The sequence below is a fragment of the Chlamydotis macqueenii genome, chromosome 3 (assembly GCF_036417535.1).
Source record: "Chlamydotis macqueenii isolate bChlMac1 chromosome 3, bChlMac1.mat, whole genome shotgun sequence".
NCBI classification, from domain to species: Eukaryota; Metazoa; Chordata; class Aves; order Otidiformes; family Otididae; genus Chlamydotis; species Chlamydotis macqueenii.
In genome coordinates, this window is record NC_141558.1 from 52540039 (window position 1) to 52561256 (window position 21218).

Genomic DNA, 21218 nt, shown 5'->3' on the forward strand with positions numbered 1-21218 from the left:
AGATCCTTGCTGTTCTCCCTTCTTTTCTACTACACCACCTCATATAGTGATTGAAATTCAGATTCCTCAAAACAGATTATATTCAGGTTTCTTCATGATAGTCATAATTCAAAGTAAGCTTGTTTTATGTTTTTTGTATATTCTCTTTTGCTTTCTTTAGCCTATTCTGGCTTACTTAATAATTTTTAAATTCCCATAACTGTACTATTTTGAAAGCTATTCACTAGATGAATATGCTAAAAACTATACTTTCTTTCATGTGGTTATATAGTCTCATTCCTGCTGTTTGGTAATGGTCAGAACCATCAAGGGAATATTTCAAAAACAAAGCAAAGGATAAAAAACCAACTTCCCAGCAACTGACCATTATAGGAAGTCAATAAAGCGTTTGCAGCTGTTGAATTTGTATACCCGGGAAATATAATAATACCAGGCATGGGGGAAAAGTTGCATATGCTCTCTCCTAAGCAAGAAAAAAAGAAAGATCATCATCAGTGACTTGGCTACAGGGGTGATCAATTACAGTCCTTAAAAATCTTCTGCTGAGCTCGAGGAAGATGGACCTCCAGTAGGAAAACATTATTCTCCACAGTCCAGCTATTCCCAAAGAAATACTCTTTCTACACTTACATTCACCTTCCTTAAGGTCACTATGATAGTTTTTTTTCCTATCTTTCTCAAAGGCTGGCAGAGTGCTGCAGCTGAGTGCTGTCAAATAACCAACTATTTTTTTACTACCTTTACTGCTATTGGTGCTCGATAACGAAAGATGGATAATAACCCTTTCCTATTTTCATCTTCTTTTTTCTGCCCCCCCACTCCTCGCTTTACTTATTGAGGCATTGGATCAGACCTTCAGATGATGTAAATCAATGTAAATGCGCTGGTTTTAGCTGTTACACAGTAAACTCTCCTACGTGACTTCCTATTAATTAGCTGTAGCCGGTTATGATAGGGTGGATGTAGTATAAGACTCTTCATTGCACTGACTGGAGATTATATTCAGTTTGCAACTCAACTAATGGTATCTGTTAACAGCATGTTAAGAGCTGGTGTGAAAAATCTCTGAACTTCAAAAATAGCTGAAATATCTGAATCAACAAGGTAAATTTACTTCATTAAACAGATATTCTACTACTGTGTATAAGTGCTACCTAGAACTCTGCATTTTTAGTGTATAAAAGGAGGAGAGCTGAATATTCTATTTCTAAAATGCCCATAAGTGGAGAGAAGTGGGCTTCTAAAGAAATATTTCTGTGCTTTTTGTGTGCTTTAATGTTCCATATATTCCACATAGGCTGTACATCATGATTGATCGTGATATGCTCAATTCTGAGAACAGAGTTTGCACTCTAATAAACACTGCAAAGAGTCATCCTGGAAGAGAAAAATACGTAGCTTTTTTTTTTTCACTAGGATGTATCTGTTAAATAATATTGATTCTGGCAATTGGGAATTGTATAGTTTATTAATAGAATAAAATTTTGTTTTGTTTTGTTTTGTTTGTTTGTTTTATTTTGTTTTCAGAATGCTTCCTTTCGTGTACTGACATTTTACACAGGACCTTCTCCCACTAACAATAATAAGGTGGCACCTTTTCAAGGCACAATGACAATTGGAAGAAGTCCAGCATGCTGCCTCCCATCCCTCTTGCTTTCCCTCCCTCTCCTCAACAGACTTCTCAGATCCACTGCCAGGATAAAAGGTTAAATTCCTCTGAATCGTATCCCCCCATGGCACTGTCCAAAATACTTTCAGAAGGATAAAAACTCTTCTTCTCTTACTCTGCTTCCAATAGCCGTCCTGGCCAATGTAATTTCCTTGGATGTTTTATTTCCAAGTACACTTGTGTGGGGAGCTCTAATGATACTACAGAGAGGATTTGCAATGAGTTCTCCTAAGCTAGAGTATAAATGAGATATCTCTTCACTGTTTCCTCCAAATCAGAGTTAGATTAACAGAAATTTTAAAGAAAAGAGGAAATATGTGCTGAAAATATAATTACTCAGTCTAACAGAAACAACACACAAAGGAACAAGTGAAGAGAGTGACAATAAAATATGTAGATATTTAAAGGCAGAGACATCATAGTGAGGATTATAAAGAAATCTATAGCAAAATTTATGAACATATCACCTATGTAGCCAAGAAGATTCTGTTGTTTAGTGTGTATCATTGAAAAAAGTGAAGCAGAACTCTGCTCAGTACATGTAGGTCAGGTTGCTCCCTTAAGGCAAATTTCCTTACATTACATGCACAGGTTTCCAAATATGATTTGGAATAACATATGTGAAAATAATGATGCATAGAAGAGCACAATACCATTAGAAACATGTAAGAATGTAATAACATTTGATGAATTTGGTAGACAGTAAATTAGATTTGGTCTTGAAATGTAATACGGTGTAAAAGCCTGTGATTTTTGTATGCAAGGCAGAATTATTTCACAGCCTCAGTGGCCAAGAAAAATGATCACACTGATGTGGCCTGGCTAACTCAGCAAGCATCTGAGAAGTACATCTGCAAGGGGAGAGAAGACTGTGTAAGTTGTTGCAAAGTGTATTATTATGGGAATAAAATGAAATAAAGCAAAGTGAAATATGACCTACATTATAAAACAGATCTCATATATACAATGGCAACAGTAACACATCAGCTGAATAATTTAGGGCTGGACTGGACATCACACTTAAAAACATAAGTATATCATAGACAAGCAATCTTGCTTTGGCAGAGGAGCGGATAAATGACTTAGTAGATCTCTTCCATTACTAATTCTTTTCATTCAGTGCTCTTTGCAGACCAATGTTAAGTACCTCTAAAAGGCACTAGAAGGATTAGACCTCCATTTACTTCTTGTCCTAAAAGCTAGTCTTCGATCACAGAGCAGTGAGATACCATGTCTATTAGCTGTCGTTGTTTACTCTGGAATGAAAGAATATTTAAGGACAATGGATAAAATAACAGTTTCTAATCAATCAATGTAAATTACTCCAGGAGTTTATGCTGACACACTAACACTCTTTCACTTATGATGAATAATGTTTTAGAAACAATTATGGTTGCTAAGTTATCATTTCATTAAGAAGTATCACATGAAAAATGAATCCTCTATCCTGGCTTCAGAAAGAGTTAAAGAAGAAAAACTGAATTCTTTAGTAAAATTATAGCCATCTCAAGATAAGTATAAATAACAGTGCTTTTTAAGGCAGTATACAAAATCACATAGGGGGAACTCCAAAAAATGCATGGTATACTTCAAGATCCACTCAGACAAATATATATATATTTTTTTTTTAATTTAGAACATTTCCTAGGGTTTCTTCAAGGAGACAAACTAATTAGATACCTCTGATATCCTAATATTCAGGTTAGGAGAACATTTTTCCCTGTGTTTTGCAATCTCTCAAAATTTATTCTCTTGATCCTATATCACCCAACCCTGTCATTTCTGTAAAATCTCTAAACTTTGTGAAGTTTTCTACTTATTTTGCTGATGCGTTATAGTATTGTATAGTATAAGTGTTCATGTTTGGAAAACAATCAGACATATTTTAAGTGTTTTATCATAGCTGCAAGGGATTTCTTTTCTGAGTAAATTATGAATTAATGTGTTAAGTAAGTGTTTCGTTATTTGCTGTATGACTTTCAATCTTCCAATACAGAAATTTGAAAACACAGTGGGTTTGTGTATACACTTTCAAATATCCTGTTTGTCTCTGTAATGAAGACTTGTTTCTGAGTGTGAAGACAAACATAAGTGATATTTTGACATTGTTTAATAAGAAACAATTATACCTTGCTTCCTGGGGCAGGAGTAGACTTTAGTGCAAGCTCTATAAATGCAATGAAGTAGGGGATAACTTCTCAACCAAGCACCACTGCAAATTTTAAGAGAGATCATCACAATCTATTTTCCTATTTCCTTTTGTTTTGGAAAAGAGAAAAGTAAAGTCCACACTTAACACAATGTGTTCATTCCTCCCAGGATGGAAGGTTTAATGCTAATGAACAAAGGATGTTCTTCTGCCCTGGAACCTGCAGCTGAAGTACATGAATTTTTCTCATTTCAGAGGAAGAATCCTCCATTTTAGGATTCCTTCAAGCGCTAAGGTTTACCTTACTATTTATTGCCTTACAATCCCTTACTACTTGAGGTAGGTGGGAAGGCTCTTAGGGACCTTTCTGTCAATAATTTTTTTTATAGCATCTAAGGGTAATTTTCTTTTTAGAGTACTTATTGGGACAAGATTCAAGATAACATTACCATCTCTGCCAGTTTTGTTTCATAGGAACAGTAAGGCAGAGAAACTTTAGCACTTTGTTATGCTAAAAAACATGCAAGTTTTGAATAATTTTTTCCTCTGTGAGCTAAGAAAACCAAGAGCTAGAGACTGAAAATATTTTATTTACATTGAGGTCACATAATACGATGTGTCAATTAATGTCTAGTTAGATGACCACTGGCTAGATTTTCCTCTCTTCTGTGTAGGTCATAGGATTAAACTGAAAAAGAAGACAGAAAGCAATAAAAAATTACTTTGGAGAGAATTTAAAATCTGCATTGTGTTTTTGTTTCAGGGCTGTGTGCTTCCATAAAATTTTATTGGTCTTATTTTAGACGCCTAATTTCATAATATGCTACTTCATCAAAATGGATGACTCTCTGAAAGTTATCTAAAATTCTGTAAGTCATGAACTGTATATCACTAGTTCTTAAAACAAATCCCCTTGGGAGTCTCCAAAAATCCCAAGGTTGAAAAATTATGTTGCCTATTATTTACACATGCATACATACCCAAACACACAGACATCTAGATGTGTTTATAGATGTAAACTAGAAGTTTTCTTAACAGAAGGAATTGAGACAACCCAGTCTGGAAAATAGAATGGACTTTTATACTCAGCAGAAAATAGACAAATGAAAGCATTGTTTGAAAATTCCAGCGGTTGTTTTAAAAATTATTTTTAAATGAATCTCAATTTCAGAGATTAAATTAATTACACAAATAAAACAAATTAGTGAATAGCTGCTACAGGACTTGTCCTGGCATGGGATGACATAGAAAGATATGCCAGTCCAATCAAGAAGTATGAAGAATATATAGATACTAATCTGACTACATAAATATTTTCTTTTCTTTTTTTAAAGAAAAAAAAAAAGCTTGCACCTCATTCCTTTGGAAAGTGAGAGTAAGAAACAGGTTCCTTTCAGGTTTGCTCACTATCATTGCATGAAGAAGAAGGACGTTACCTACAGTCACCAAATAAAAAAAAAAATGCGAGAACTTGACAACTGACTATTGCTCATAAACAGAGTAAATTTAGACCTCAGGAAGTACAGTCATTACTCACAAAATGGAATCTCAGCCATTTTTAGGAAGGAAAGGCTTAATCTCCTAAGAAATTATAAAAAGACCACAGATCCTTTTAGAAGAGAAGCAACTCCAGGGAAGGATGTAATCTTTTTAAGATTTCCAACCAATTTAACAGCCTCTGAGGGAATGAGAACAAAAATAACACTAATTGACAAACGGTTTAAACTATTATTTTTTAATCTTGCTCTAGAAGGAAAGAAATCCCTGAAATTTGAAGAATTCTTTCTCACATGATGCAGGATTGAATTGAACTGTTTAAGCAGAGTGAAGTGTTAGGCTATTAGGCTTTGGAGAAAATCAGGAGAAGAACCATTGCACTTTCTGTGATATTCTGTTGTCTAATTGTTTGAAAACATCCTCTGTGGTTCCTCAGCTTTGATACAGCACTATTTCAGGTATTTCAGGGCCTACTTTTCCTACTTTCTGCAACCTGTGTACCTGTAGAAGCTAGCAGAACCTTTACCCTTCATGAATGAAATATTGCTGGTATTTAAGCTAACACTTGGCTCAGCTGCAAGCTGGTGTAAAAAAAAAAAAAAAACTAACAGAAACCATACTTCAATAAAATCTGATCATATGGTATTTACTAATGTATTATTAATGGACAACTGAATGGCTTAAATAATAATTTTTAGTATTTATCATCCCCTACAAGGGTAAAATAGACAAGTTCCCATTAATCTGGGTTATTTTAAATGAGCTACAGAAAAGAGCTGAGTGGCCTTCTTATTTCCATCACTTCATCCCACAGCAAAAAATTACAATGTGACAGGGGTTTGCCTTGACTTATACCATACAAAGAACAGGCCTGAAGTAGACATAAAACTGCCTTTCTTTAATGTCTTCTGATTGTTTCACTGAATTTATATTGCTTTGGTGCATTAATAATCAGTCTTTGAGAATTCCTTGATATATCAGCTAGTTGTCTCCAAGGGACTTCTGTATATCAACCTTGTGAGTGTGTTAACCTGTAGTAACATTTGTGTGCTTGGCTTGGAAAACTAGTCTTATTTTTTTTGGTATATTTATCAACTATATGTCTTGATTACATTGTAATTCTGGATATAAATTAAATTTACAGTATTATTATTTTTATTATTACATGATGTAAGCAGAGTAAAATAATCGGACTTCCCAGGTTGACTAAAACTTCTGATGTCTGAGGGACAGTCTATCAACAGCTGACCAACTAGGCTTTTGCTCCTTTATGATAGCTTTCTTTTTAATGTTTTTGGTTATGCCACAGACACACTCATATCTTTTTAAAGTAATATAAATGATGGAATAAACTACAGGAACTTTTTAGGCTAGATTCTGTTTTTCTTCATGCTGAACAGAAGTTCTACCAAAATCCCATAGTGCAAAGTCATTTGCTCACTGAATTTTGTTGATGCCACACTTGCATGTCTATGTGGATTTCTAAGAGGACTAGAATGGTTTAGAATACCTAATACCGTTTGCACTCACTTGATGACTTGATGGGTCACTATGCAACTGCATAGCTCTTCAAATCACACTTCAACTTTGGCTTTCTCTACAATTTAGCTTTTGATGATACAGCTATATCAATTAGAAATGAGTAAAAAGAAATTTAGGCTGGTCTCTGGGAAAAGATTTTGATCTTAAAACTTCAGTCTTATGGGAAGATTTCCAAAGATGTTTTACTCCTTTGAAGATCTGTCCTTAAAGTAAAGAAGCAAATTAAGTAGTACTATTTTTATTTTTCCAGACTGGAAACTCAAGCACAAAGCACAAAGAGAAGAGACACTCTTAGAGAATCACGCAAAAAAGTCAGAACTTGCTTCTGAGTCATAAAATGTGAAGGACAAGGCAGGTTCTTCTGCCCCACACACATACTTTCCAGCTCAGTAAGACCAATAATAGTCTACCATGTCACTCAGAGGATCTTAGAAGAGTGGAATTTATTGTGTATCATCATAGTATTCTGTAAGCTAGAGCTGGCTGCAGACTACAAAGGGTGACAGAGATTAAATAGGAGAAAGTTATTGAATATTTCCATTTAATATCCAGAAATGGGTTTTCCATGGATTTTTACAATCAGTGCAGAGGTATCAGTATTGCTCTGCATAACCTTTTCATTGATCTGACTGATCCTGAGAAGGACTTTTTTTCGTTCCTGATGAGCCTAACATGACCCTACGAAGTTACAAGATCCACGGCCACATGGCAGATGAGGAGGTGCTGGTCTGAGAACTTCTGTTTGCTGAGATTTTCAATACTTTTTTTAATTAAAAAAGAAAGTTTCCTACAAGCCAGTAAACTTGCTGTTTGCCCCACTCTAGTTCTTAACATTTAAAGTTCCAAAATTCAATAAAAACTCACTTTGGAGAGGAGACAATGAGCCAGCTGGCAGGATCTGTAAAATGAGTGCCAGACTTTCAGTCCCACCAAGAACAGTAAGTAAATCTCTAAGCACAGATTTTCAGACTGAAAATAAATAAATAAACACTTAAATGAAATAACAAGGAGGCTATTATCAATTTTGCTAGCAAAATGTCAAAATCTTCCAAATTAAAAGCACTGATACATCAAGGACAAATAAACTGACTGTCCTGCAAACCATGTGGATTTCTATGGCAGTTTATTTCTGTATACCATGGGGCATTTACAACACATTAAAAGAATGCATTTGATCCTTGTATCCAAAATAGATGTTTCTGTTGCTAGGTGATGTAATATCCTTGTAACCCTACGAACTCCAAGGACGATGGCATTCAGTGACATTTCTATTGTCGGCAGCAAGCTGAAAAAGTGGAAAGGAAGAATTTTTTTTTAGCTGACGTTTGTTCTACAAAACTTTTTAGTTAAATACATTTGAATTAATTTGCTAGAATTTTAATACTATTTTTCTCCTAATAGCATAGCTATACTGTTTTCATTCTTGAAATGTTAACTTTATCAAATGACCTTTGGAAAGATTCAACATTCAGTTTTAATCCAAACTCTCTATTTAATCCCATATTGGAGGGAAAATGGGCTCTTGAGATACAGAAATGACATTGAGAGGAGTTAGTCCACTCCTGACTGTGCAGTGAGCCATCCACTGCAGTGCTTCAAAGGTCCTGATTATTGTCTAATGTGTATGCTGGGCGGGCAAAGAAGTGAAGGGAAGAAGACGTTAGGGACTGAATGATAATAACAGAAAATGAATGTTGTCAAGAGAGTAAAATCTGGTTTAAACTTCTCTAATAACTGAATGTAAGAAAGTATATTAATCAGCTTCGAACTTATCAGTTCACAGGAAGGAAGACAAAAAGTCTGCAAAACTACAGTAGGCTATTGGAAATATCAAGAGCAACACTGATATCATAGCACCACAAGTGGACAGAGTGTTGAGTGAAAATACTCAAATGACACTGGTAAGTGGATTATGCCCAGTAGAGGACCCCACAGAAAAAAAAAATATACAAACTAGTTAAAAAAAACCTTGCAAGCAGGCAGATCCCCAGCATTGCTGCCAATCTACCAGAGTTCCGTTGATCTAACGGCAGCTATGGAACAGAAGTGGGGGAATAATTTCAGTGTCAACTCAGTTGTCCGCTACAGAGTTTTTGTGTGTGTGAAAAATTGAACAGAAGATGTAACTTATGAAGTATGTTTGTTTATTTCCTATTACACTCCTAACTGGCTAGAGTAGTCTAACATGAGTGAGTCTTTAAAGATTTCTGTTACAAAGATCCAGAATGAAATGATCTTGTTAAGAATATGAGATGAAAACATAACAGTGTTAATGATTGGATAGAGCTTATTTTACCTTATAATTGTTATAGTATTGAAACCAAAGGGAATATAAATTGCTAACAAGAGAACCCTGTGCAATTCAAATATAGAGGAATGTCATTTTTAGGATGCTTACTTAAACTTTATCTGAATTACGGCATTTAAAAGACTTCAAAATCCCTTTGCAACATTTTATTACATTTCTGCACATTGTTCCGAGTCTGAGCTGGATCCAAGTGAAGAGGAGAAAAACAAAAAGTAAGAGTGGAGGCTTTTTTTTTTTTCTTTAGAAAATGTCTGCTGGTTTTGATCAATCCTTCAAGACTTCTATTTTAGTAAACCAGTTGGCTAACCTTACCAAAGAAAAAAAAATGGGATTGAGACATTGTCTTCCATGTCACAGAACCCTCAAGTGAAATATCTTTTAGTTTTTCAAGCAAACGATTCGGTCATGTTCAAATTATCTGTTCTACAGTAGATTATAGAGATCAAAGAGAAAATATCAATAAGACTCTGAGTTTTCTTCACTTAGAGACAGTTTCTCCCTGGTGCAGACAGTTTCTCTCCCAGTGCACCCAAAACTCTATTGTCAGGGCTGCAGACTCAATTTTTATAGTGCTACTCTAATGCTTATTTTATTATTATTTTAACAGTTTATGACTAATAGCTATTTATTTTCTAATATTAATGACTTCTTTTGTTCTTTCTTGCAAAACATGTATTGAAATGTGTTGCTTCTTTGGATCAATAAGAATTTGTCATAACCAATAAAAAAAAATTAAAATCTAAAGTTTTCTTAGACAAGTACTAGTTCAGCTATTTGCCCTGTTTTATTTAAATAATAATTGCAGTATATTAGATTGCCTCAATTTGCTTTCTGTATTTCTTCTGAAATAATGGTTATCATACGCTTCTACAGATGTCTGGGTGTGAAGGACTGTACTCAAGACTCTTTACAAAGGAAAAGTACAGTTTTAAAAAAGTCCAGATTTCTCACAGACTTTAGAACATGACCTGATACATGAGCATGACGCCTACCTGCCCAATCTTGCTATTTAGCATGGCAAAACCCAAAGCTTCAAACTCATTGCTCTCAGATAAAATGGTCATGGAAAACAAAATAGCAATGCTAATACTAGGTAGGGTATGAAATAATTGTGTAGAATTAAACGACTGTGTACAGCATGTCAGTATACTGGAAAGCAACTGAGTGATAACAGCTTTTGCCATCTGTGATAGATAGCATAATTGCTTAATGGATTTGTTTACAGTTTATTGTGACTTCCTGCACTTTGTTGCCAACTGCATTCCGGTCCGATTACACCCTCTTGACGTAATTGCTCCTTCCCCGAGAACAATGCAGCCTGCTACATTTGGGAGAAATGCCCGAGATGCAGGAGGGCAGGCAGAGAAGGATTAACACGGAAAGCAGAGAGACTGCAGGACTGGAAATACAGAGGTGGTGGGAGGCATAAGGGATGTACAGTCTCCAGAGACTGTCTCTGTAGCAGTCCTTAGAGGAGCTGGGAAGAATGAGACTTTCCTAGAAGGTCAGCACAGCCTTTCTGCAGGGTACAGTGTAAAGCTCAATTCAGGCGACAACTAAATACTGCTTGACTGAAAAAATAAGTCTGGAGAACAGGAATGCCTCTGTAGAGGAATCTAACTATGGTTAGAAAGGCAAGATTTGTTTTCTGCTCTTTTGGGTTTGTTTTGTTGTTTGTTTGTTTTGTTTGTTAACTTAATGTGCATGATATCTTCTTGCTTACTTATATTTTTTGATTAAAAACTGGTTTCCTTCAGTTAATAATAAAACCTAATTTAACAGACTTCTGGAGCCAGTACATCAGAAGACTCCGGAAAAAGTCAGAGCGAATTGTACCTCATATCTGTCACACAGCCCAGTGACATACCACACCATGAAATAAGCCTGATGCGAAAACTCTCCTCTTTTGCGTGGTTATTTTGAAGTCTGCTAATCTGTTTCAGGTATAGCAAACAACAAGCTTTTATATGTAGCATTTTTTTTCTTAACTTTTTGGCATTCATTTTTATCTATCCCTTTTAGCAGAAGAATCTGATGGTAGAGGAAATCTGCTCTAGAGAACAGAGAATGGCTTTTCGTATTTATGCAGCACATAGGTAGCATTTCTAGCTGCTCTAATAACAACTGCGCTGCATCTACATCTCTCAGATAATCACAGCTCTTGTGCAATGCCGCCTTCAACAGCACTTTTCATCTATGCCAAGCTATTTCTTAGCACTGCCTGTGACAAAGCAGCCCTAGATGTACACGGATCCATTTATCCCTCTCCAGCTAATGTTGCATAATCTTTTCACACAGGCACAGGAGCTTTGCTATCAGAGTCCAGCAGTATTCAGACGAGAATTGCTCTGGCTGGCAGGGAAATGGCAGCAGGAAGCAGGTACCTGCATTGCACAGCTCATCGAGAGGGTTGTGCACACCAGTGGGACAACTGCAAGGAGGCTAGATGCAGATGTGTAGATGGACTTGAACATAAAAAGATGCCCTTTGTGAGGCATAACAGATGGATTCAGCAAGAGGAGCTCATCATTTGCGCTATTTAGCTATGTTTGTGTATATATATATCACAAAATGGGAAAAAAACCTCCATTTTCTTCTGGCTGCCTAAGTTTGTACTTCTATTAAGACAAAAACTCTTAGAAATAAGAGTTTCTGTTTCTGTGTACAGCAGAAAAAGCACTATGAAGGCAGCAGCAATAAGCAAAACTAAACTGACATTACCTGAAGAAGTATTTTCTGCTGTTCATTTTATTTATGTGCTGTGCAAATATGGACCACAAAATCTTCACTCAATCATCACTATACTAGTAAAAACTTCCCAGTTTTAATTTATTTCATCTGTTGTTTCTTTAAAATTTGAGGCTGAGGTTTGCAGAAGAGTGGTGCCACTGACATTGTTTTCATTAATATTATAATTTTTCAAGTATTATAATTTAGTTGAACAAAAATATTGCCTGGAATTTGGGCCATTATTACAACCCAAAATTCACGATTTCAAGATCTGCAGAAAAATAGTGTTTCTAAAAGCTACTTACTACTAATCAGTTTTGACTAAATGCCATTTAATAACCAATAATATTTCTTAGTTTATTTAGTTCTTGGTGAATTATATCAATCCTTGACATATCCTTAGTTAAATTATTATATTGAGAGAAATCTGAAGTGTCATGCGCTAAGAATTTTACACTGCCTAAACTAACAACTTCTTTAATAACTCAAAAGTGTTGCCAGCAACTCAGAAAGAAAAAGCCAGTGCCTTCAGCTTGTGTCAAGCTTGTACTTGTCATTTATGGCCACACATCATTCCCACAATTTGGGAATTTGAATGCTACTTACTTGTTGGACAATGCTGCTCATTTCTGCTGCCAAGGCAAGGTAGGATTCCTTCTGACATCTGTTTTCACTTGTTCACTTGTTCCCTTTGCGATGGAAAGTCTTTCAGGATTCTTGAAAACACTTTTTTTTTTTTATATACTTTATCCTGTTACAAGCAGGGGTGTGAAAAACCTTCTTAGCTCAAACTTCCTTCTACTGATTGATATCCGTATTCTCTGATTTCAGAGTGCTATGTTTCATTTGAAGATTATGATAATAATCAAGTTTATCAGGCACTGATCTTGGCTTCTACATACAATTTATTGTGCAGTAGTATGATAATTCTGTAGTTTTGACATAATCTGTCTCGTATTTGTATTTCATTTTCCTTCTAAGGGAATAATAGGATAATAGTGTTCCGGATGATCACCTAGTACTTTAAATACTTTCACGATGAGCAAAATATCTTGCTATATTTTCAGGAAAATAACAGAGATACAATGATGAATTAAGAGGTAGAAGTCCAGAGACTTCTACCTGTTTTTTTCATATAAAACATAGTGAAAGATTATTCTCCAGAAGCCTGGAAAAGAACACAATATAATATTTGATCTCCAGGAGGTTTTATTAGGTTTTAATTTATGATAATCAGTCCCTCTTATCTTAGAGGTATATGTCATTCAGTGTCTTTTAACAGCATGCAGAATGATTGGACTATCTTTTGAAGCTTTTAAGGGTTCAAATTTCATTCTCATTTCTGTGTTCCAGACTTCACGTACTATCATTGTATTTTGTTATAAATTTCTGTTGAGTTTTAAAAAGAGAATCAGCTTTTACCTTTTCAACAGATGAGGCACAGCATCATGCATTGCCATTAAAAAAAAGAAGTCAGGCTCCTTTCTCCCTTTCTTTTAGATAGCATGAATGCACTATGATTTTTTAAAATATTTTTTTCCTTACTCTTCATGAAGTTAAGTACTTTGTTTCCTTTTCTCCTGACAACATGATTGATTATTTTTTGTTTTTCCCCGGGTCATTAATAATGCAATTATGAAATATGTTATTACAGAAGAATGTTGAAAACTATAAATATAAGAGTAACATTCAATTGAAAAATCTCCAGACTTAACCCCAGGCTATTCAATGCACATCAGTTTTGTTGTGAGTGGAAGCACAGAAAGCACGCTTTGGTACATAACATACCATCTCTTTCCTTCCTAATTTGCTCTACAGAAGCTCTGGTGTTGGCAGAAAGAGAATATGCAGTCTTTGATGTTGCTGAATCCAGCTGCCTGGCTTTTCCATCTCTTTTCTTGTGGTGTTTATGTTAGACCTATGTTGCAGAACCAATGAGAGTTTTAGATACCCTTGCCTGACCCAATTTTACTAAATTTATCAGACAATATTTGCATCTGGAATGGAAATCTAAAGCAACTTTATACAGCTGAGATATTGAAATTTCAAAATAAAGATTTACAAATGCACAGTCAAGAAGTAATGTGGTAATATACTTCACAAAATAATATTCTAAACAGAGGACAGAACACACGATCAAACCTGATTTTTCAAATTTAAATACCATATTGCAGTCATTTCTAAATTGAAACATCCCAAAGCCACATTACATGTTATAATGTGACAGTATTTCCTCATTTCTGAGCATGAAGTTCTTCAAATTAAAATTATAGATAAGGACAGAGACAAACTACAAAATAAAAAAAAAAAAGTTTATATTTTCTAACTGTTCAGTAACAACCTATTAACCTTATTTTCTCTACCAGAAGCTGAGTTTGCATATCAGCTGAGTGCTTCTTTCGTGAAGAGGGGAAGGCAATATATTTTAAAATAATATCAGGCTACACTATCCACTTTTGAAAACATAGATTCACCAGGAATGCTGACAGACATTTTGCCTCATGATAGCCAAGTGCTGCTGTACAACATCTCTATAACATCACTAAAGGCATCATTTAAAGCACATTAAGAAAGGGAATCAGGATACTGCTATATGATGTTGTATCCTGAGCAAATCACCATTCTAATTATGTTACCTATTAAAATGGTCAGCCTTAATTGGCTGGTCCATACTAGTTACTATAAAAGTTGCAGTCTAATCATCCTTAGTTATTTATAGGATGGAGACTGCAAGTTCTTTTGCCTCTCCACACAAAGACTAAACCTGCCCTAAAGTGAGCCATATACAAATCATTCAAAGTAAACTATACTTGCCTCCATCTAGGTTTTACTCCATAGTTCAGACAAAACTTTGGGTTCCCATTTATGCTTTACATCTTGTGGAGACGATGCAGCAGAAAAATGCTCCAAGACCTTAATGAAAGCCATTTGTTACTAGCTGAAGCAAAGTGTCCTTTGTCCTTCTGCCAAAAATGCCTTGTCTATCATCTGTTTGCTGAGCTCACATACAATAATGGAAACACTATGAGCTATGTTTAAAACAACAATATTACAAGCAGGACACACTTCATTGTTCTAAAACAATAGGCATGAGTATGCTCTTCTTCGTCACACTTTTATCTACCATAGAAGCTCATTGACATGGCAGAAGTTCAGCATTTCTTAATTGCCTTTTTAATTTAGTCCACTTTTTCCCCAGGGCTGATAAACTGATTCCTCTCATTCCTCCCTCCTCCCCCTCTCACTAGAGCTGCGTTTGAGATACATTTTAAAACAGCTGCTTCTTTTATTATGTTCACATATTCTTATGTAACTATATTTCTTTCCTTTATGAATTTAATAAGCACTTTGAGGCAAGTGCTAGGAATACTTAAGGGAAATACAGATATCCTGGGAGTAGAAGGTTTTTAAAAGAAGGCAGGACCAAAATTTGAAAAAAAAAAAAAAAACCTAGGAAAGAAAAGAGTAGGGTGGGTCATTAGAAATAGGGATAGCAAAATGGTTCTCAGCTAATCCCATTAGCACGGGCAGCCTTAGGAGAGAAAAGTCAGATAATTTCAAATACATGGCCTTTGTACAGAGACAGCACTTCACAGTGGCAGTCCAGAAAAGGACAAGATTCAGGGACATGTGGACATAAGAATATTTAGAGCACAGATGAGCTGCCTAATGTAGCCCTCATTTCTTTTACTGTGTTAGTTTTTGAGTGCTATAACACAGTTCCTTAAAAATGATAGGAAAACTCTTCAGAAATCATTTAAGTACTTGTAAGACCTGTGAAACGGTATATATGACATTGTTCAAGTTGGCAGAATTAGAGTATACTTCACATGGCTGTCTTTCCCTTACAAAGAAAAAAAAAACAAAAATAAAAGAAAAAAGGCATCATATATTCTGTAAAAGGAACTGCATATGAATATGAAATATTCATCACTCTCCTCCTTTGAACAAGTGTGGTTAAACCAGGGAGATAACGTATACAGATAAGCCAAACAAAATGTTGTATACTGCTGAAAAATTAAAGCGTAAAGGAAGGTACTATATATGGTGCAGTACGCATCAGTTGTATCAAAAGCCATAACTTGTATTGCAGTAGGGTATCCCTTTTCTCCACCTACAATATGCTCAAGTTATATTTACTAGGAACAGGAGGGGCTCATCTAGATGTTGCCAAAGGAGTTAAGACTCACAATGCAGGCCAATTGCTGACTGTTGTATGCCATATATGCTATTAACAATAACAGAGTAGGCATAAAGATCCATTTTAAAATGGATTAATAAAAAATTTTAAGATTCTTGAAAAATGTGAATATAATTTTTCATATTTTTACATTTTATCTTTGAGGAGAAGAATGAGAAAATATTGTCACCAATACTGTGAAGCTTTCTCTGCTGCAATAAGACCCAGTCCTGTTTGAAGTACAGCTTTTAAGGACCAGTTAAACAATTAGTGTGTTTTAGAAGAACCACTGAGTACTTACTGAAGTTGCTGACTAAATTAGAATCACCACATCATGGGACAATGCAATGCTAGTTTTCAAAAAACTCCTACTAGGTGCCTTGCTTTTTCTCTGAAAATACTGAAGCTTGAAACCTTTCCATACCATGGCTGCCAACATGGAATATCATCCCTGCATGCCTGTGAATTTACTCCTTGATTACAAAAAGCAGTATCCCAGCACATGCCAACTACCAACTGCATTATGTATCACAAAGTAACGTAGGATTCGGGCACCTGTCGATTAGGAATAAGATACTCCCTTAATTCTTTTTGCATGGACTATAATATGTCTATTATATCAATTTGTATCAAATCACTGAGCTCTTGTCACCCTGAGCTGGATTTGAGTCTGTGGCTTGTACACTTATGTGTAAATGTCCTTGCAGGTAAATGACAGGTTTAGTTTCCTGCCACTGGTAGGCATTAAAAACAACTTTTATGTTGTCTTAAAATTATATGAGGATTTTTTCTCATTAGAAGAGTCCTCAGTGTATCACTTTCTTGGTTCCAATCATACAAGACCTCTCAGAATCTTTCACACATCTCTCAAGTTACCTCAATTAGAAATAAACGTCTAAGTTAGTGATAATTTTTAAATGTCTGTACAATACAGAGTAAAAGCTTATAAAATGATACATTAAATTACATTTTTGGATACGATGAAATACTTTAAATGTTCATAACTGAATATAGAGAAGAATCTCTGTCTTTCCTTTTTAGTCTATACCACGTGCCACATCCGGTTACTCATCCCTCCTTCTTCTTCAGTTGTAATTTCCTCAAATATCTACACACTTATCTTTCATTTCCCTGACCCTAGCTGACAATCTGTTTAGAAAGTAAAAATCATCAAGGTGCTACTGCACTGCAGGGCAGGCATCTTTGGAATGCTGCAGTTCTGGTCCTTATAACTGTAGATGAATATGGCAGAACTACAGAAGGAACAGAGAAGTGTGAAGGACAAATGTCTTCCACAAAAGAAGAGGTTCAGCAGGTGATATCTCTTCAGTTCAGGAAACAGCTAGTTGAGGACAAATATGATGGAAGTTAATGAACTTTGCAGCATGGAGAAGGAAACAATAAATATAGAATCGTGGAATCGTTACGGTTGGAAAAGACCTCTAAGATCATCAAGTCCAACCATCAACCCAACACCATCATGCCTACTAAACCATGTCCTGAAGTGCCACATCTACACATCTTTTAAATACCTCCAGGGATGGTGACTCAACCACTTCCCCAGGCAGCCTGTTCCAGTGCTTGATAACCCTTTTGGTGAAGAAATTTTTCCTAATATCCAATCAAACCTCCCCTGGCACAACTTGAGGTCATTTCCCTATCACTTGTTACTTAGGCGATGAGACCAACACTCACCTCATTACAACCTCCTTTCAGGTATTTGTAGAGAGCAATAAGGTCTCCCCTCAGTCTCCTTTTCTCCAGATTAAACAATCCCACTTCCCTCAGCCGCTCCCCATAAGACTTGTGCTCCAGACCCTTCACCAGCTTTGTTGACCTTCTCTAGACATGTTCCAGCAACTCGATGTCTTTCTTGTAGTGAGGGGCCCAAAATATTCAAGGTGTGGCCTCACCAGTGCTGAGTAGAGGGGCATGATCACTTCCCTACTCCTGCTGGCCACACTGTTCTTATACAAGCCAGGATGCTGTTGGTCTTCTTGGCCACCTGGGCACATCACCAGCTCATATTCAGCCAGCTGTCTACCAGCACCCCCAGGTCCTTTTCTGCCATGCAGCTTTCCAGCCACTCTTCCCCAAGCCTGCAGGATTGCATGGGGTTGTTGTGACCCAAGCAAATGACCTGGCACTTGGCCTTGTTGAATCCCATACAATTGACGTCAGCCCATCGCTCCAGCCTGCAGAGGTCCCTCTGCAGAGCCTTCCTACCCTCGAGTAGTTATTGTGAAATACATTGTGAAACGTACTGCTCTGGGATGTTGTGAGGGCCAAAAAGATAATTAGTTGGGAAAGAGATTTCAGAGCAACATGGTAGATGTACATATATAATTTACATCACTACATATACCGTTGGCTATTATACATCAAGATAAAGATATATTGGTGATAAAATTTTGATTGCTGGAAACTGGCAAGGTGTGCCAGTAGTGAGATTGTTCCTTTCTTGCCTTCGTTATTATATTGTTGTCTTAGAGACAATATCAGCCACTGCACTGTCAGACCAGAAGGTTAGGTGGACCTTTGGCGTGATCCCGTTTGGTCAGTCTTGCACTGTTACAAATTATGTACCTGTTTTTCTCCACAGAGTCTCCATTTCTGATTTAATGTCTGTGCCAGGTCATGCTCACTCCTTTCCAGTCTATTTTGCTCTGTCATGAATCCCAGTAGCCTTTCTCAATGGACTCTTTAGGAATTCTGCTTCCATTGTAGTTTTGTTTTTTTTTTTTTTTTTCCCTTTTCCCACTCATCTATGCTAAAGTTAATTTATGCTAGCTAAAATAATTCCACCATTTTAAAAACATGTGAATTGTGTTATGTAAACATGTGAATATGGTCCTGTTCCCCTGAGGCCTGACCTGCTTGCAACAGAAAAACAGGCAGACTAAAAATTGCATCCTCTTTCTTTTGTGGCTTTTTTTTCCCGTTTAGTCCACAGTAAGAAGATCTTTATTTTTGAGCCCTTCACAAAAAAAAAAAAAGACACTTTTTTTTTAAAATGTGGGAGTTTAGATGTTTACAAGAGAATAACCATATCAATAAAGGTTTATACCACTCCTGGTTACACTCACAAAGAAAAAAAATTGTTTTGACTGTGTGATAGTATCTGTAAGATACTACAGTAAAAACAAGAGATGGGAAGGACTATTGGCTTTCGGATTTTTTTTTTTTATTTGTAGCACTTTATTTGCTTAGTCCAGGCAGAAATGTGAGTACTTATGCAAAGGTTTCCTGTGGTTTCAAAAGTGGAATCCAATATACTCTAATGCACATCTCTATTGGAGCTTCTGTCATAATAAGCTTGATTCACTTATTCAAACCACCCTTATTCCCAACTGTACCTTCACTAGAAATAGATCCTAATCGCTGTCAGTTCCCTTGGGACTTACAAAGCTGAAGCAATACAAAAGTGTGTATAAGTTTTAGATAACGTAGTCACATTTTTCTAATCATATTTCTAATTTCACTAGCTTGTTACACAAAAGCGCTGATGGGGGAACAAGATCATAAAAGCCTAAGAGATAATACTGAATCACTCACACACCAGAATGTAATAATGGTAGAGTTGCTTAAAGAGCTGGTATAAAAATACAATTAATCCCCAAAGCTACATTTGCAGGGTACTTTTAAAGAGGAACAAATAATACCCAAGGGTGGGGCATGAGGAAGCTTGTGAAAAAACAATGATTTCTACAATAATTAAAATTTTAATCAAAACACTGATTCCCTTCCCCATCCCCCAATACAAACAACATTTTACTTTGAACAAGGAAAGGGCAATTTGTTAGAAAGCACCATGCAAATTAATTCTTATACACAATTAAAATAAAGAAAATACAAGTGTACTGTAGCTGAAAAGCAGATACCTTTTAATGAAGGCAATACCTTTATAGTTCTTGTTTTTACATGTGTCTTAAAAGAATCAGAGTTGCTTTGAAGTTTAAAAAAATTAGTGCATTCTGATTTCTGAAGCCTGTCTGAGAAGATAGAATAAAATGCCATCTTTTATAGTTCTGTACGTTATTTTTCACAGCCAGACTGAAGGGAATTTTTACTTACTGAAAAGGGGGTTGGAGACAGTCTGTCTTTGTGTCGCATTCTATAGCATAAGACTGAAATTCTTACCAGCTCTCAATTTTCCTCATTTTCCGTGTGCGACAAGGCATGCATTAAAGGACATGAAGGATCCTAGCATGCCAAGTTATAGAAGGGCAAGGACACATAGTATTATGTGGCATCTGGAGGATGTCTCTTGGGTCCCTTCTAGCGCGAAACCCCTGAAGAAGTTACAGGGCTCGAGAGCAATAAAGAGCAGTGAACTCTCTCCTTTTCCACCACCCTCCCATTCCAGGTGCAGCCAACCACCAGATTAGGAGTTTTAATGGCATTTGCACGTGCTATAGGGGTCACAGAGCTGCAGAGGCACTGCAGCACTGTCCTGAAAACAGCTGAGGAAGACCCTCAGTCTGGAGGAGTCTGGGGCAAGATCATGTGTACGAGGGCATGAGGCTTGTGTCGACCACCCAGGCTTGGGGAGGTCTGTCCTCAGTGCCAGGTCCCTGAGCCCAAGCTCTCACAGCATCTTGCTAAAAAAAGAAAAATTCTTCGCTTTTCCATGTAGCAAAGCAAAGCCTGAAAATATAACCTGAGCGTGTCTGTCTGGAGCTGCTGATACCATTAGTGTAATTATTAAAAGACTCAGAGCCTGGGCAGATTACTTGCTGCAGCTGAAGGTGTTATCACTTAGGACAGACTTGTAGCCGTTCAGCCTGATGGACACAGGTGAGAACCAGGAGGTTAAAGCAGAAACTCCAGTAATGCATTTTTATGGAAGCAGTACATTTCCAACAACAGAACAGAGTAGTCTCTTGGGGGCAACTAAATCTTTCAGGACTTAGCTGCCAAAACCTTAAACTGACTTAGAAACTATTTTGATTAAATCAGTGCAACTGCATCAGAGGAGAGACTTGGACTGGATTAAGTACCTCCTAAAAACTGGTGGTGTAAAGTCGGTGTGTAGGAGGTAGTTTCAACCAGCCTGCCAGACTACTTCAGGGTGTCTGAGGAGGTCTCACACTTCCAGTCTGCCTCCTCTGATGTGGAGCAATATTCTCTAGAAGAGAGGTGA